The following is a 19,615-nucleotide window of genomic DNA, read 5'->3' as shown; positions in this document are numbered from 1 at the left end:
GCGTTGTGTTGTTATGACTCCGCCCATTCGCTCCCCTCGGGATGCAAAACTCACGAGCTCCGGCATGGGAGTCGGACTCTCTAACCAGAAGGCTAAAACCCAGGGCTCTGGCCTTGTGACCAGAGAATCCTTTGAGATGTTGGGAGGTGAGGTTTACTAACTACATCTGCACAGCGACACCTGCTGGCCTCCGTTACACTCTTCCCCTTAAACTCACTCGCCTCGGGACGCGAACTCATGAAGCTCCGGCATGGGAGTCGGACTCTCTAACCAGAAGGCTAAAACCCAGGGCTCTGGCCCTGTGACCGGAGAATCCTTTTTGAGCTCTTGGGAGTGAGGTTTTAGTAAACATCTGCATAGCGGACACCTGTTGGCCTCCGTTACACTCACCCCCTTAAACTCACTCCCATCCGGGTCACGGCACCATTGTAGCAGCTGCACTGTGCGTTGTGTTGGTATGACTCTGCCCATTCGCTCCCCTCGGGACGCGAACTCACGAGCTCCGGCATGGGAGTCGGACTCTCTAACCAGAAGGCTAAAACCCAGGGCTCTGGCCTTGTGGACCAGAGAATCCTTTTGAGATGTTGGGAGTGAGGTTTACTAACTACATCTGCACAGCGACACCTGCTGGCCTCCGTTACACGTGCCATTAATCGTAACGGGTGGTAACAGGTGCAGCAGTTCCTGAGGACACCTGACGCCAGACCCGGCGCCATGAGGGGCATTTGGGGGCGACGCCCCCTCACGTCATCAGCCCCACCCCCCTCGGATGTGAGAGTTATCAAAAATAAAAATAAAAAAGAAAGAAAAAGAAATACTGGAAAATATAGCAAAATTTAGTTATTCAATAATATCACGTATTTAACAAATAAACCAAATTAATTAACTAAAGTAATTAATTTAAAACAAACGGATATGGTGTGTCTGTGTTCAAGCATTTGATAGGTTGAGGGTTGCGCTTGTCAGTGCGGCAGAGGGCAAGGATCCTGAGTCCAGCGATTATGGCAAGGTGGACGAACTAAAGCATGCTCGATTTATTCAAGCAGTGTCAGAGCTGGAGTTCCTGGGATTCGTCAAGTCCACCAAGCAAAAGGCAGATCATGCAGCACGACTCACTTGGGGAGGGTGTTAATGCTGCGTTTACACATAACGACGACAAGTCACGAATGCCACGAAGTACACATTCTTGGCCGCTGATCACGAATGTGATTGGGGCAGAGGCGTCAGGTGTCCTCAGGAACTGCTGCAACCTGTTACCACCGTTACGATTAATGGCAGTGTTGCTGGAGAATTATCAGGAACCATTACGCACGGTCAAGAATAGTGTTCCGTGTTGTTGCGCTATTGCACGTAACAGCACATCGTTAAGTTCTGTCACGTTGTGAACGAGGTGAATTGTCTCCACACACACCCATATTCATCCAACCGAATTCAGATCGCTCCAGTTTTTCAGAAGAACTTTGTGACTGCATGCGTAGTTGGGCTCTGTGCCATGGAGTGGCGCACATGCCCAATTGCGCTGTGTTGATGGAGGGCTGTATGTGGGGTTAATCTACTGTCTCGTGTCGTTTCTCAGATCAGTTGTTGGTTTGGTTTTGTGGTATGCAGGAGATCACTTGACCGAGGGTCTATACGTTCAAATAATAATTAAAAAATAGTCATCACTCTTTACTCTTAGTCAGTCTCTTACAACGGTGTAGCCTAAACATGAGCTTTCCAGGAGCGCACCCAATTCATTACGCACGCTCAGAGGCACGTCCCCTCTGGTGCGCACTTTTTTTGGGGGGGGGGGGGCGACCCCCCCCTGTGATAAACTCATCACCCCCTTACTATTTTTTTTCTGGCGCCGGGCTTGCCTGACGCCTCTGCCCCGAATCATCACATTCGTGATCAGCGGCCAAGAATGTACTTCGTGGCATTCGTGACTTGTCATCGTTATGTGTAAACGCAGCATTATCACCCTCCCCAAGTGAGTCGTGCTGCATGATCTGCCTTTTGCTTGGTGGACTTGATGAATCCCAGGAACTCCAGCTCTGACATTGCTTGAATAATCGAGCATGCTTTAGTTCGTCCACCTTGCCATAATTGCTGGACTCAGGATCCTTGCCCTCTGCCACACTGACAAGCGCAACCCTCAACCCATCAAATCGCTTGAACACAGACACACGCCATATCCATTTGTTTTAAAATTATTTACTTTAGTTAATTAATTTGGTTTATTTGTTAAATACGTGATATTATTGAATAACCAATATTTTGCTATATTTTCCAGTATTCCTTTTTCTTTCTTTTTTCTTTTTATTTTTTGATAACTCTCACATCCGAGGGGGCGGGGTTGATGACGTGAGGGGGCGTTGCCCCCAAATGCCCCCTCGTGGTGCCGGGTCTGGTAGCGACAATGGCAAGGACAGCAAGAAAACCTCTTCCTCTGTGATGCCTTCTTACCAAGATACTTTCCCTTCCACATGTCACACACCCACATTCCCACGTCCAGATCACCACATCTGTGCCCCCACATCCAGATCACACTCCTGCGCTCCCACTCCAGATCACACACATCTGTGCTCCCATGTCCAGATCACACACCCGCACTCTCACATCCAGATCACACATCTGTGCTCCCCTGTCCAGATCACACACCTGCGCTCCCACTCCAGATAAACACACATCTGTGCTCCCATGTCCAGATCACACACACCTGCGCTCCCCGTCCAGATCACACACACCTGCACTCCCGCGTCCAGATCACACACATCAACTTACATGACTGTGTTACACCTGTCTGTGGACGTTTTATTTCATGACTTTAATTTTTACATGATATCTCCACAAAGGAGTTAAACATATATATATATATATATATATATATATAATTAACAGCTCTGGCAAATTCAGGATGCATACATGAAAAAAAAGATGAATTCTTTTACTTTTTTGTCGCTGTATTATTAACAAACTGAGAAAATTTTCAAGGATTTGTGTAAAAGGAATAATAAGCTGCCATGCTTTTGGATGAAGGGGCTTCTTTGCTGTAGGTGTTGTTGCTGGCGGTGGCCGCAGAAGCCAAGTCCTCACATTTAACGTCACCTGGTGGTCCTCTGTGCTCGGACCGTTCAGGGACAAACGCCGCCGCTTGCAGGTGGTAGAATAAGAATTGCTCTTCTCTAGAGAGAGAGCTGATGGCTGCTGCTCTGTCCAGGCGGAGATTAAACCTCCACTGCTGCTCAACTCCTCTTCAGCTGTGGCTTGTCCTTGTCTGAATCTTCTGGGAAAGCTGTGGTGGGACTGGGCTTGGGGGACCAAGGCAGGCTGGGAGTGATCTTCCTCTGATACGCGGCTCTGGACCCCCACCCTGCCGCCATGGTGCTGAAAGGAGAGTCTGGGTAGTAGCTGAGAGCATGGGATGTCTGCATGGACAACGATTTGATACCATACGGAAGCAGAGAGCTTGAGTAGTCCCCCTCGTACGGCGTCAGGTCTAACTTGTTGCTTGTGCCGCCGGCGTTGGCCCCTTGTTGCATGGAGGTGATGAACCACCTCTGTGAGGAACCATCATCCGTCTGAGGGGAGAGGAGGCCGTTGGTCTGCGGTACCGCTCGCTTGTTGTAGAAGTGGTTCTGTGGAAGGTTGCTGACAAACTGGTCCTGGAAGAGGGGTTGCATGGTGTAGTGGGTGCTGGGGACTATCTGGTGGGCACGGGGCGATTTGGTTGGAGAAGGGGTGAGGCGGCGGTCATTCTCTGGAGCGGTGTACATCCTGAAAAATAGATGCACACACATAAACATGAGGTCAAGGAAGGGCACTGTGCAGGTAGGTGACCGTTCCAAATCCTCTGGGTCTCACCAGCACCATCCTTCTCTGACTGATCTGGTCCTACAGCATCCCCAGTGTCCATTGCTCCAAGGAAATATTAAATATGCAATACCGAGGGTCAACTGAGCAACTTCATACTGCTAGGGTAATGCAAGGCATACATTTTTGTTACCTGTGTCACTGAAGGCAGAGCAGGTCTAGGAAATGGAGCCAGATATACTCAAATTTCAAAGTATTCATTCTTCTAATAAGAAGCAGCTGGTCACCCTTTTTGGCATCGACTCACAACTAATTAGAAACACACATATTGCTTAAAAATGTCACTTCTCACTAAGCTCTCCACTGTTTGCAGTTCACTGACAAGATGGAACCTCCACCAAAGACTGTTCAAGCATTCTGTACATTATCACAATGGATTAAAATCTTTAACTTTATCTTGCCTCCTGAGTAGGTAAGTAAGTAAGGTTTATTTATATAGCACCTTTCAAGATAGAAATCACAAAGTGCTTCACATAAGAACAGAGAAATTAAAAACAGCAGAAACATAAAACCATAAAAACTAGGTAAAAGCCAGCCTATACAAAAGGTGGGTGATGGCCAAGTGGTTAGCAGAGGTGGGACGAAGTCACTGTCAAGTCATTCTCAAGTCATGAATCGGCAAGTCTCAATTCAAGTCCCAAGTCAAGTCTCAAGTCATAATGACCACCAGTTGTTTGCAAGATGACTTGAGACTTAACTTGGGACTTGAATTGAGACTTGCCGATTCATGACTTGAGAATGACTTGACAGTGACTTCGTCCCACTTCTTGTGATTAGTACTCTTGTTTCCAGAGCGGAAGGTTCCTGGTTTACCTCTGCCCATCTCCATCTTGTGTGACGTTGCATCAGGAAGGGCAGCCGGTGTAAAACTTGTGCCAAATTAGCATGCAGATCCAATTTTGGATCTGCTGTGATGATCCCAAGAGAAACAAGGGAGAAACTGAAGGGAGTTACTATCTTACCACCTGGTCTTTATGGTAGAACTGCTTAATGTGTATGTGTGTGTGTGTGTGTGTGTGTGTGTGTGTGTGTCGTGTGTGTGTGTGTGTGTGTGTGTGTGTGTGTGTGTGTGTGTGTGTGTGTGTGTGTGTGTGTGGTGTGTGTGTGTGTGTGTGTGTGTGTGTGTCATATGCGGAATGAAATATAGCTGACCAAGACTTTGTGTATCAAAATGAAGATAGTATGCAAGTTTAACCTCAGACAAGGTTGACATTGGGGTGCATTTCAATTCTAATTGTGGCCACCGGAGGGCAGAGTCCGAAACCTTGTGTGAGTAATTTCAATTTTATTATGCTACTGCAAATTTTAAGAAGAAGAAGGGCTTTTATTGTACTACATACAATTAAATTGTCTTCTGCATGTAACCCATCCAGATTACAGTTAGACACAATCCAGCTACTAGGAGCAGTGAGCAGCCAAAGATGACAGAAAAGACAGTGTGGGTATTTATCTGTGCTAATTATCTGTGCTAATAGCTTTCTACTGTTCTGCCTGAAAGTTTTCCAAATGTTTTAAATTTGCATTTGTTTCCTATCAGAATTCTATTGTAATTTTAAAAAGGAAGTTGCTATTGTTACCTCCACAAACAAAGTTGGAGGAGGTTACGTTATCGCCCTTGTTTGTTTGTTTGTGAAGAGCCTGAAGCCCACAATTTTTCATATATCATTATGAAATTTTTACTGAAGATTAATATCCTGATGGGCAAGAAGTGATTCAGTTTATATGTTATAGGCCAAAGGGCAAAGTCAGGAAAAAATCTTGGAAAATTTGAAAAATCCCTATCTTTAACACTGAACAAATTTTCAAAAATTTATAACTGACAAAAAGATCAAATTTATTTCATATGTGGGGAGTGTTATGTAGGATGGTGTCCTTTATTGACTGACAAAGATTGATCTGGATCTGATCCAGATTACAGATTTTGTGGCCATTTAACATTGAAAACCCGGTTTAATGTATATTTTTACATATATCTTAATCAAACGTGCCCCAATCACTCTCATATTTGAAAGTGGGGTGCAGGCTGGCACTCATTATCACCTGACAAAGTTTGATCCAAATCTGATCCGGACTGTGAATTCTGTGGACATTTGAATTTAATATTGAAAAGCCCATTTGATGTACATTTTACATATCTCAATCAAAAGTGCCTCAAATACTTTTATTTGTGACAATGAGGTGCAAACTGGCACTCCAATGAACAGACCAAGTTTGATCCGCATCTGCTCCATATTGCGGCTTTAGCAGATATTTGATATTTTTAACATTGAAAAGCCCCTTTGATCTATCTATTTGTTTGGTACTGTATGTGTGAATTAAAAAACATATACAGAATAATGGGCACTTGAAACTGAAATACATACTGCCACATTTACATGAAATTTTTTTGCCCAACCGCTAAATGACCGTGACTTTGCACATGATGATCGTTCCATGCATACACTGATTGCGGCGCTTGGGAAGCTGAGCAAAGAGTCACAGTGTTACAACTAGAAGCACTCAGAGAGTTCAAACCTCCGCCAAGGCCATAGGGTCACTGACCCTAAAGAGATTCTCTCCTTGGCACAGTGATCTATTCAACAATTCAGTGTTACAACCAAAACTATGATACATACACTTTTCTTTCCTTTATATTTGACATCCTTGACCATGAAACATACCACTAGAACTTGGAATCACTTATGTCTTTATGTCTTATTAGTTCAAAAGTTATTGTATAAAACGATTTTTCTGTAATGGGCTTTTCTTCTGGATCTATCTCCATAACATTTGAAGCTACATCAAATCTGATGACACCTTACTGAATCAGTACAGATTCAGCTACAATTTGGTGTTAGTTGTGCATCTCTAGCTTCATTTGTCACCTCACACTGACACATTTTCTATTTTCCCCTATATTTTTGCATATTCTGGATCACCACATCCGGAATCCGGATCCGATTCATCACCAAACTTTGTTGTTTGATAGAAACATTTGACTATGTTACACCCTAATTTTTTTTCAAGCCTTTCTGCCTTGTTTTTGTGGAGTTAGAAACTAGAATGTCAAAATTCCCCCTACTCCGCAATGGCAAAGAATCCTTTAAAAAAAATCCTGGATCCGGATCATGATCCGGATCACCACTAAATTTAATCCCTTGTTCCTCTTGTCATTTCCAACCACTCCACAAATTTCATCAAAATCCATTCAAAACTTTTTGAGTTATCCTGCTGACAAACAGACAAACAAACAAACAAACCAACTCGACCGAAAAACATAACCTCCTTGGCGGCGGTAATTATCCTGGATCAAATCTAAGATCCAGGCATTTAATGACTTCCTGGACTCAGCCATCTAAGTGTATCTGCATGTGGTGAAAGTGTTGCACTTGTCTCGGCAGTGGCGTTCATGTCTCTAGACCCTTATGTTTGAAATGGGGAGAGCTCATGGAGTCATAAGGTTGCTGGGACGGAGGTGTTGGAGATGCCAATATCTTTGCAAGCGAATAAAGGTCAACCTTTTTGGGGTCCTGGTGCTTCCTGTCTTACTGTATGTTTATCAGACTTGGACACTATCCAGTGACCTGGGTGCTTTGGTACCAGGTCTCTTCAGAGGATACTTGGGTAGGACTGGAAGGACTTTGTGTCAAACAAATGGTTACTTAGAGAGACTCGGAAGAGGAGCATCGTTTGCATTGTGAGGGCACATCAGATGTGACATTATGTACGTTTAATGTTTCTCCGTGCATGAAATCGTGTTCTAGTTGCAGCTCAGTTAGCTGTTGTTTTTCAGTGATAACTAAATCCGTGGCTCAGAGCAGGTTAAAGGCCGGGCCTGGCTGATCGTGACTGCTACAGCACAGGCACTCGTGATGTTAAATGCCAACGTTGCCATTTTTGAGGGTAAAAACCACCTAGATTCACTCGCTCAGTGCACCAGTGCCCGTCATGTTTGGAATGCAAACGTCTGGTCAGATCTGGAAGCATACATCGGAGGCATGCATCACAGTGTCTGCTACACTGCAGAACCGCACTGGATCCTGGATGGCAACCACCAAGGCAGACAGCCTGTTCATCCCCACCTCCTGAAAGCTGCAGCAGCTAGGTTTCCTCTTGACCTTTTGGCTCTTCAGCACTGAGGCAACTGCATACAAGATCATGCCAAAGCGCCACTTGGCCACAATACTGTATCCGATGTTCTGTCACAAACGTGAGTGGTACACCTCATCCGAGTGTCCCGTACATCTGAAACAAAGTCATTCCAGTGGTACCCAAGTATTCTGCTACTATGATCCCAGTGCACTTGGTCATGATTCATTAAATATAGTATGTTTATGGTGCAGAATCTTTCTTCATTTAACTTGAGTATGATATAAATCACATTTTCATGACATGGTTTTTATTTTACTATTTCTAATCCGCCTCCTTCCTCTAACCCTAACTAAGTGATACCATCACAATATGTGGCACATTTCGTGACGGTATCACAAACTAATAGATGACTTCACTTTTGTGATGCCATCACAAAATGGTGTCAGATTGGGTTGGCAAAATATGCATGTGTATAATACTTAACAATTTCTACCAAGTTATACTGAAAATGTCTGTCTTGTTGTCAACCTAATTCAAAAAAATGTTATTTTAACAAGTTGTGCGCAACTATATCTGTTCTCTGTTTCCATTTGTTATCGATGAAGACAGCAGTTGTTTTGTGTGTGCAAAAGAGACTGAACATGACCACAGATTCTGTACAATACTGCAAATCTGTTGCAAAGTCTGGCTGTGGTGGTTTCCTTTTAACAAGACCCCAGCTTATGACAGAAGAAAGCTTTATACTTACTATGAGAGATTTCCCAATCAAGTTTGTATTTAATTAATCCATTTTTTTTTCTCCTGATCTGAATCTTTTAATAATGATTAATCTGCAACTTTTATTTTCTAGTTAAAACACTTCCACAGGACACTGACACTACAATTAAAAAAAAAAAAAAAATATATATATATATATATATATATATATATATATATATAGGGTGTCCCCCCAAAAAAATACATTTAAAACACTCGGTTTGACCCTTAAATGCTACAGACTTAATCACTTATGTTTCTTTTTTACTTGCAGAGACCCTGAAGTTTATGTTGATGCCAAGCAAGACTCAGGAAAACGCCAAGATTAACCATACTACAGCGAACAAAAATTATTGAGTTTTGGCACCAGACCAAGAGTGTCAAACAGGTTGCAGCGACTTATGCTAGACTGACAAAATGCAGGCCAATACGACATTGGTATGAAGAACTTCAACCTTTCAGCTTTCTATCAGCCATAAATTTATTTGCTAGACATATGATTTGACCATTTTCTTTTATATATATATAATATATATATATATATATTATATTCTGTACAATTGAACAGTACCACAATGCATTATGTACAAACTACCCTGCAATTTTAATAATCTTAACCAAGTATATATATATATGTGCACACAGAGAGAGAGAGAGAAGCATATAAAATAATATGCCTGACACTGTCAGAGCAGTAAAATACTCACGAATCGTAATTATCTCTGAATCCTTTGGCAAAGGGTTGTGATCAATTTTCAGCTGTGTAATCTGAAGGGAAAAGCAAAATAAAAAACATTTCCAAAAGGATGTGTTTGAATATGAGCATCCTTCATTTATCAGACTACAAAAAGCTGATTGTTATGACAGCAAAGTCAAATGGCGTGTGCTTACGTCAGTGTTCTGGTAGGCAGTGACGGCTATGAACTGGGGTCTCTGCAAAGGTGAAGCTCTGACTCTTCGTATCACCGCCGACATCCTCCACCCATCCTCCATCACCTCCACTATGTGCAACCGAGGCTGGTACTTATGCAGCGACTGCAGAACAATCATCTGCACACAGATTAAAGAGTTGAACAAACACACCGCTTTATGTAGGAAGTCCTGAATATTAGAATATAATTTTCTAAACTGCACATAAAAGGTTCAGACACTGACGGCAGCACCTTGAATTTAAGGCCACACCGACTGTGACAGCTGGAAGTATAAGGTAAGTCATGTAAGACAGCTGTAAAATTGTTTTCTATAAAATCGGAACATAAAAACGTAAATAAAAATTGGCAATTACAGGTATTTAGTAACCCTTAAATATATATAAACTGAAAAAAGTTGGATTACAAGATTTAAATATGTACATGAATTGCACATGATCAGAATGTGCTAAAATAATACAATTTCCTCAGGTTTCTGGTTGTGCTCTCTCTCCATATATATATATATGCCATAAATATGACTTGTTCATTTGGTTCAGCTAATTAAGTTGATCCAAAGCACTTTATTAGGTTGGTCCAACAATTCTCTTTTTTCAGTGACTATAGATTTTTTTTTTTTTTAGTCCATGGTGAGGATTACTCTAATTCCTTTGTATATTTGTTTGTTTTACCTGTGACGTACTGTGGTTTGTTCCTTTGTTATTTGTGAGTTTCAGTTTGCTGAAGGAGAGTTCTTGTCTCATCCAGTGGCTCCTGTATTGGGAGACTCGGGATGGATGTACACCTTATTCCCTAGAAACACAAATAATTATTAGAATTTAACTACTGCAACTGCTGCTTTGATTAATTCAGCTGCTGGTGAGAAAACAGTCCCCAAAATCATAGACCTTAAACTGCAGGAATGTAGATTTGATGCCTGAGTGCGCAATAATTTTATAGTTGATTGATTTTTCTTTTTCCTCAGACCTTGACTGCTGTTGTCCGCTGTTCCACAGGTGACCCATTTGCCTCCTTGAAATCTCCAGTGGTTGGATCGGCCAGAACCACCTCCACGAACACGTTGTAGTGCGCGTCATGTTCATCCCCGCGATGTTAAAGCTGAGAAACGGGAACATCCGCCTGCAGAATATACAATGACACATAACCACGTGCACGGACAAAGTTACCTGATTAACACATGCCATAAATATATTACCTGCCCTGCTTGGTGATGATCATCTCTGTCTGGTGTCGGTGAAACTTGACCCACAGGGGTCGGTTGCACAGGGTAACCTGGGCCCTGACGCCCGGACCGGCGGCAACGGCGCTGGCGGCACCGGGCAGCGCCATGCCGCTCAGCCCGGAGCCTGAGCCGGTGTAGGACGGACAGATGCAGCCGTGGCTCTGTCCCAGCTGGTAGGCTGGCGGACTGAAGTGCGTCCGGGAGGCAGCGGAGGGAGAAAAACCCAGAGGGAGGCAACACGGAGCCCAGGTGGAGAGAAGACGCGTACCTGCCTGCGCTGGACGGCGGGTAAACCGAGCCGCTGGGAGTGTAGGGGATGAACGGACACGGGCTCACCGGGTCCGGGGGCTTGCTTGCAAACACTGGGTGGGGATGTAGTAGCGGTCGGTGGCCATCGCGTGCTCTGCGTAACGGCGCCTGAGGCCGGATCGTCCTCCATCCACAGCGGGAGACTTGCACCTTTCCTCCGCCGCGTCTTTGGAGGAGAAGCTGTTGCTGCTGTCTCCTTCTCCGCCGAGCATGCCTCCTCCTCTTCTCACCTTTTCCTGCTACTTGTCACAGGTGTTGATTGCCTTCTTGATCCCAGTTCAGAGGACTCTTTTCCGGGCGCCCTCCTCCTCCTCCTCCGCCTCAGCAGTTACGACAAACTGTTTTTATCAGATTTAATGTGATCAAAACTTCTTCTGTCAGCATCCCCTCACGTCTGAGACAGAAACACGTGACTGTTAAAGAGAGTTTAGGTCACTAGGAAGACTGAAACACAAGGCCCAGTACGTTCCAGACACACAAAATTTGTGCGTAAAAGAAAAATACAATCAGGTCAGTTAAGAAAAGCGAAGCTGATTTTAAAAGAAAAAAATGTAGATGAATTTAAGATTGACTGTGACATTTCACTGAATATTTAACTTCAGTAATTATTATATTTTATCAACAAATCTGCAGGCTGTTGTGCATTTTTTGATATTTTCAGATAGGAGTCAAAACACGGTGGGCCTACTTTTTTCTCCCTTTATTTTACTTATTCCAATTGTGTCAGAAATCGGATTTAATCATTTTCATTTCGGATTTCTTGTAAATCATCTGACAAATTTGCAGAAACGCACTGATTATTTTTATTACTCATATTTGTGGCGGAAAACTAAAGTGAAAGTTCGCCCACAAAGTTTCAAATCGACGGCGCTTAGAAAGGATGTTTGTTGCATTATTTATAATTATGAACATTATCATTTTTGAAACTGTACTTTATTTTCGCCTGTCAGATTTTTAAATAATAAATTACACTCAAATATTACGCGTTTTCAATCCCGTGCATGTGGCACCGTTAATCCAGTGCCGTTATTCACAAGATAACCAATTTGCATTTATTCATTTCTGGCGCGTTTCTCTCTCCCAAAGGGACGCGTGACGTGACAAACCCAATTATTTTTCCGTTGGAAGAAATCTGTAATGTTTCTTTGAGCAGACAGTTTCGATGCAAGAAATAAATATAAATGATATTAGGGGGTGGGGGAATAAAAAATACGAAAAAAAAAATCTTGGATGCTTTGGATTGTTTAATTAAATTTAATCCGTTGTAAATAACCCCTTAAATTAGACGTTAATTGTCATTTAAATTTAAAATAAAGTTTTTAATCCACTTTTTTACGCGCAAATCAAACAGATTTATCATTTTAGAGTTAGGAAAAAAGTGAAAATAAATTAACTTACCAAGAAGTTTCTCAATGGGGATCCTTTTGCAAATCAAGTTAAACATAAAATTAAAAAAAAAAAAAAAAATCAGTGTAAAGCAGGGACAGACCTGCCAACAGCAGCGTCCCGGTGCGTGTCGTTGGACGGCTGCGCCATGTGGAGTGATGGGAGCGCAACGCGCGCACTGCTCCTGCTTTGAGCGCTGCGCACTGACGCACGCCGAGCAGCCTGCTTTCACAATATTCTGATCTCCAGGGGAGGAGCAGGGGATCCTCGTCAAGAGAGACCACTTCCCAAATCCATTCATCCAAAACAGCCTCAAACAAGAAAAGAAAAAGACGTCACATCAGCGGAGGTCAAGAGTGAGTTCACGGTGACCTCCCGCAGATTTTCCTGTAAAATAAGTTGGATAAGCGTCTGGTAAACAATGCTTGGTCACATACCAAGCTGGACTCTATTGCCAAACTGATCAGGAGACAAAAACAAAGTAAAAAATAAAGAAATAATAAATTCAAAAACAATGGCAACAAAATGTGGCATTATGAAAAAATACACAAAACACTTCTCCATAGTATTTTGTCTGCTAACAATTAAATTGGGGTGGATCATGAATACAGGAGCTTTGCAGCTGTGGCTCTGACAGATTACTGAAATGTTTGACAAACTAGAAAGATGTGTATTAAAGTGCATGTTTTCAATGACATCATCACTGTTGTAGACCTAATCATTCAGTTAACAGGGGAATCCCCAAATGAACAGCAGCACTTCTCCATCTGAGGTCATCATCCCTGTGAGGGTTACTTAAAAAATATATATATACATTTAGGGAAAAAAAAATCAGTAATATTATCCCAATGTCAGAGTTAGAGAATAATGCAATATGATTACTTTCTGTTACTTTTTGATTCTGTTCATGGCAAAGTATTTTCAGTTCTCTGTAAAAATCAATTCCACATCTCATTTTGGCTGATATATACTGTATATCCAGTAGACACATTTTTGTTTTGAAAAATTGTATCTCAAAAATAATACTCTCATTCAATTCTGTCAAAGCACATAAACATGCAAAGCTTCCTTTATTTATTATCTTATTTTTTTTCTTAGTTTTTTTTTTTTTTTTGGCTGTCCCCACTTGCTTGGGATCGCCACAGCAAATCCAGTACAGATCTACTGTGGGATTTGGCACAAGTATTACACCGGGTGCCCTTCTTGAAACAACTCCTGGTGGTCCTAATCCGTCTTCCAGCCAAACACCATCACGAACTCTGAAGATCTGATGAAATCAGATTTGTACAGAGTGACACGGCTGCCAAAGCCTCCTTTTTTCTTCTTCCTGTTTTTATGCCTGCTTGATTCCATCCGTAACCCAGCACATAACATAATGGAACAAACTTGTGCATTTTACTATTCTGACTTTGGTTGTGAGTTTTGACTTTCAGTCATGGCTGTTTACTATGCATCTCATTTTACCTGCTCACAGCTGTTTTTGTGTCTATTATATTGCATTTGCATTATGTATCACAGTGCAACAGATATGTAGTTTCATGTAGAATACAAGAACAATATTGCTCTATGTGATCAAGTTTTACACGGTTAGCTGCCTTCAGAGACAAGTGTGATTATCCAGGGTTTTTTTTCTGTTTGTCAGCAGATAGCATTAGAGTATTAGCAATAAATAAATAAATAAATAAATAAATAAAACTGTCTCACTGCAGTTCAGTGCAGCTCCTGCAAACATTGACCTAATAATGGTATGGTGCTTTTTTAAAAAAAAGTACAATACACATATCTACTTTTGGATTGAAGCAAACCGCACTTACTCATTGAATGAGGAACTCATCTAGTCATGAATCTGCAGACGTGTCTTCAGAGAGGATACACATGTGGTCTCCAATTTGCAGAACTCCACTGTGAAGATGTTTGTAAGTAGTCGGTCTTCAGCAGCATCCTGTTCACCAAGCAACAAAATAATGAGAACTGTGGCATGCATGCAGAATATAATCTCCATTTTTATAAAAATGCACAATCAGATTGCATTATTTTCTCAGAATAAAGGTTTTTTTTTTGTACTCTGTCCCATTACATGCAATCAGTTACACCAAAAGTATGTGTTGGAACAAAAAGTTCAATAAAACTCAATGATCACTTTACGCTCATAAAATGCTTCAGCTACTTCCTCCCTGACTTTCTTCAGTTCAAAAGAAACCAAACCCAGACTTTAAATTATGCTGCATTAATGTGCTAATTGGACACCTTTTAAGAGCTTAAAGACCCACTCTGGGCCAGACGATGCTCAGCTATCGCTGCTCACCGGAGGAACGTTTACATGAGAAAGATGGTGAGGAGATTAGCAACCTCTGAAATAAACACAGCGATCATCAAACAAGACAAATCAAGTATTTGGGTCAACTATTTGAACAGCAAACAGTCTGAGCTAATGCACTTCCACTGATTGCATTGATATGAGCAAGTTGATTGTTTTAGGAAGTCATGAATATAGAGTGAGAATTCACAGATGTCCTGGTGTGTCTGAAGGTTCGAAATTTACTTTGAACCTGGTTTCCCCCTGCATACCCGGAAAACATTTGTGTTGGTTTTATCCTTTGAATTCCATAGAATGAAGTGGATGTGGCACCAGTCCATCACAGGTTCCATTCCCAGGTGAGTCTGGAACCCATTTACTGCTCAGTGGACTGGCACAATGCAGATGAAGTCTCTTGTCCAAGAATACAGGTAGTGTGACTACAGGCCGCCGAATCACACAAGAACTAATGATCAGGAACCTTGGAAGAAAGGCTGGACATGAGCCTAGAATACAAGCAATTCCATTTTTGGAGTACACAATAAGTGTATTATAACTAAATTTATTTTGGAAATGATGGTGTGTCTGTGGGAAAAAAACCCCTAGTGAACTGACTTGAAATAGTCTTTCTAAATGCTGAGTTTTCACTTAGCATCACCAATCATGTGACCCTAGTGTGAAATATGCTTCAACACAGTGAGCCAAGCAGTAAAAAGGCAGCTTATGATTAAAGTTTTTATAAATTTGTATCATCTTTTTTGGTTGCAATTGGTCAAGAGATGACAGCATGGTAGCTTAGTGGTTAGCATATTGCCTCACAGCAAGGTCATGGGATTGATTCCCACCAGTGGCCTTTCTGTGTGGAGTTTGTATGTTCTCCCCGTGTTTGCGTGAGTTCCCTCCGGATGTTACGGCTTCCTCCCACATGCAGGTTAGGTGGACTGGAAACTTTAAATTGTCCGTAGGTGTGCGTGCGGGTGTGAATGTGTTTGTTTGTCTGTATGTGGCCCTGCGACAGACTGACGTCCTGTCTATGGTGATCCCCGCCTCATGCCCTATGACTGCTGGGATAGGCTCCACCCCACCGTGACCCTTAATTGGAGTAAGCAGGTATAGAAAATGGATGGATGGATGATCAAGAGATGATAAATACAAATACTCAGAAAGCCACATAATGCTCAGACAAACTATGGTTCCATTCTGTGTCACGGTCACAGAGTTGTATATGAAGTGGTGGATCCAGAGGGGGATTTGAGAGGTTGCAACCCCCCACTGAGCCACTGACCAAAGGTGTGATAAAATATGGGTAATCATATACCCAATGACAAACAAAGGCTGATAGATGAGCACTGCTGTATTCAGAATGTCCAGTATTTAAAATAAAAATTGTGTATTAGAAACAGTTCCTCAAGAGTCAGTATTTAGTTTCCCAGACTACCCTAGAATGCAGGAAAAAAAAACTTTAGTTTTTTAATAGATTTCCAAGCCAACCATGTCACAACAGGCGAATCCAAATACATGTTTTTTATTTTTATTTATTTATTTATTCATGTCTCTGGACACCCGAGGTTTAATAGAATAGAAATTTGTTCTTTGCATTTAACCATCCTAATTGGAGTTAGACACAATCCAACCACTAGGAGCAGTGGGCAGCCACAGTCTGGGACCAACTCCAGAGGTAGAGACGCTGCCTTGCTCAAGAGCAGAGAAAGGAGCAGATGCTAAATAAGCATGTTTTTTTTTTATTGTGGGAGGAAACCCATGCAGACACAGGTATCTAATGTACTTCTATTCCTGCATTTAAGGCCTGCAACACATTAAAAAAAAAGTTGGGACAAAAAAGCACTATCACTTTGTAATGTTGCCATTTCTACTTACTCTTAATTGACATATCGGCATTGTGGATACCAAGCCATGAATTTCAGGTGTTATTTTGTCCCATTATTTTGTCCCATGTCCTGCAACCACATCTTAAGGTGTGAAACAGTTATGAGGTCATTGTTGTTGCATTAGTTTAGTTTCAAAATTTTTCACGCATTCTCCATTGGGAACAGGACAGGATTGGCAGGTAGGCTAGTTCATCATCTGTATACCCACTTTTTCTGCAGCAGTGCCTTTGTAAAGTGTGCAGAATGTGGTTTTGCATTGTCTTATTGGATCATGCAAGGGTGTCCCTGGAGAAGATGTCATCATAAAGGCAGCATATGACACTCTAAAATCACAGTGTACTTTTCTGCATTAATGCTACATCACAGAAGTAAAAATCACCTTTGCCAAGTGCACTGACAAAACCCCATACCATGACAGACCCTGGCTTTTAGACTTACTGCTGATAACAGTCTGGATGGTCTTTTTTTTTTTTTTTTTGGTCCAGAGCATACGGCATCCATTACTTCAAAAGAAAAAAAAAATCTTAAATACTGTTTCACGTGACCATAATACACATTTTTACTGTGTAATGATCCACCCTAAATGCCTCTGAGCCCAGAAATGCCAATACTTCTGGAGAAGGTTAATATAAGGCTTCTTTTTTGCCCAGTAATGTTTTGTATTTGTAAATGTAACTCTGTTCTGTAGTGCTTAACAAAGGCTTCCCAAAGTAATTTCTTGTCCATGTGGTTATGTCAGTTATTGATGAATGCCGGTTCTTGATGTATTATCATCTGAGGGGAAATTCTTCCAAATTCCTTGAACTGTTTAATGATATAGTGGCAGAGGGAGAAACATGCCAACTCCTTCCAGATTTAGCCTTTTGTGGACATTGGTTCTGCACCAAATCACAACTACAATCACCTGTTGAGATCACCTGTTTCAAGTCACATTATTATTTAAATTTATGTATTTATTTTTACCTCATTATGGCCTTAAATTGCCTCTATACAATCCTTTTTTTTTCTGGGAGGTAGTGCAGGCCTGAAATGCAGGAATGAATGTAAATTAATAAATGAAATGTAGTTGACCACACATAAAATATCATGGCTTGATACTGTCTGCAATGAAATAGAAATAAAAGTAAATGTAAGAAGTACTATTGGGTTTTATTTATTTGCATTTTCCATACTGTCTCAACATTTTCTGATTTGAGCTTATATTTTTGAATTTCATTTTATCTTTCTCACAATGCATAATTATGCTGCCATGAAACACAACTTGCAAAGGCTTTGCTCATGCATTACCTTAATATCATCACAGGGAAATGCCTGAAAGGCTAACAATCCACCTTAGAATATACAATAACAAATTCATTTTAGCTTATGAAAGAAGCCACTTGAGTATAAATGATATTTAAAACCTGCTCTGTTACATTATTCGGAATGTTTGGCTACATTGTCAGATGTGTCAATAAACAATATGATGGTAGCTGAGCTGCCAATATCAACTACGTGCCGAAATCTGAACCACGAAACGTGAGGGCATGTCTCGATAAAGAATTGTACCCAGAGTGCAGTGCATGAAAAGCATTTTAATGAGGACTTGTCTAGTCCTAACAGGTACTATTGACAGTATATAAGCTGTGAAAACTATATATATTTTAGTGTGTCATGTTTGAGTTTCTCAAGCTGCTTCTTTGCTTCGCCATCGAACACAAACACGTGCTTTGATGGTAAATCCAATGAGTCAGAAGTGAGAACATGAAGTGTTAAAACACCTTCTATTAAAAAGTTTCTGTATTTCCCAGGGAGTTTGCACAAAATTGGTGGCAAATGTTCTGTAACAGTAGTTTGGTGCATTATTGTTCTCTTAACTGAATCTTTCAAAACTTTTCATAGTTGGTCTCCCATTCAAATGCATGCAAGTATTGACCCATTGCTCGGTCAATGCATTTGATTTTGGCATGGGGTAACACAATTTTTTTGCCAAAATGAGAAGCAAACCGTGTCTTTTTGTTTGGTTGTATGTGTGTGGAGTGGTCTGGCTCCTCTCGGTCATGCTCCGTGAGCAGCTTCCTCTGGCTGTGCCTGCTTTTTGACACGTCTAAAGGGCTGTTTCTGACATCTTGCCATCCTGCCGGCCAGCGCCTCCTGCAGTGCTCGTGCCAGGCAGGAGGAAAAAGCTGGTGACCTGGCCATCGCCACCCTGCCCTAGGCCATCTCCACCCTGCCGGGAGCAGAAGGTCTGTTGGTCCAAAGCCATGTCAGCTTGTGACATCACAACCAAATCACTCTTGGGTCTGCAGGTTTGTCTTTCTCACTTCCTTGGAAATGCCCCCTTTAACCACCAGTGCAGACATGAAACCTTAATTAATCATCACTTTAAGTGATTGAAACCTCACTGTTCTGCCCTCGTAGCTGATCAGGTACCTTCACCAGAAATATGCTCCCTCAAATCTACTGGATGATTGTGTGAGTTTTGTGAAACACTCACTTCTGTATGATAAAATCTGTAATTAAAATGAAATTTTCACAACCCATCTTTTAATTCCTTTTCTTAATTAGTTATAAATGCTGAAACTTTGGTAACAGTTAAAAAGTGTAATAATGGATGCTGAAATACACTTTCGAGGAAAAGAACTGTGAAGATGATGGCAGAAATACATATTCCTCAAATTGGTCAAAGGAGCCGCCAAACAGAGGGCAGAAGGTGGAGGCCACTTGTGACCCTCTTCCTCATATCTTCCCCCGTACTTACATTTATGGTTTGGTCCTACATCCTGTTAAGAGTAGCAGCAGGAGCAGACCATCACATTTGGTGCTCAGCGTGGGGGCTGTTGGTGAGCTGTCATGTTCCAGCTATCCCATGGAGATACACTTCTGCCTCTCCACGAAGATTTGGTGTTTTCTCATTTGCATTTGC

General features: G+C 41.7%; 1 long non-coding RNA gene and 1 pseudogene across 1 annotated transcript; one reads left to right on the top strand and one right to left on the bottom strand.

Moving 5' to 3' along the window:
* Positions 1-203: 203 nt before the first annotated feature.
* LOC117514723 lies at positions 204-646 on the top strand. The gene is made up of 2 exons (XR_004561947.1): positions 204-338; positions 596-646. It is a non-coding gene; the product is annotated as an uncharacterized LOC117514723 (long non-coding RNA).
* A 2,316-nt stretch (positions 647-2,962) lies between these two features.
* LOC117514722 lies at positions 2,963-11,142 on the bottom strand (annotated as a pseudogene).
* Positions 11,143-19,615: the final 8,473 nt, after the last annotated feature.

Source organism: Thalassophryne amazonica, chromosome 7 (assembly GCF_902500255.1).
Source record: "Thalassophryne amazonica chromosome 7, fThaAma1.1, whole genome shotgun sequence".
Classification (NCBI taxonomy): domain Eukaryota; kingdom Metazoa; phylum Chordata; class Actinopteri; order Batrachoidiformes; family Batrachoididae; genus Thalassophryne; species Thalassophryne amazonica.
Note: the sequence above shows the minus strand (reverse complement) of the source record. Positions and strands in the feature narration are given on the sequence as shown.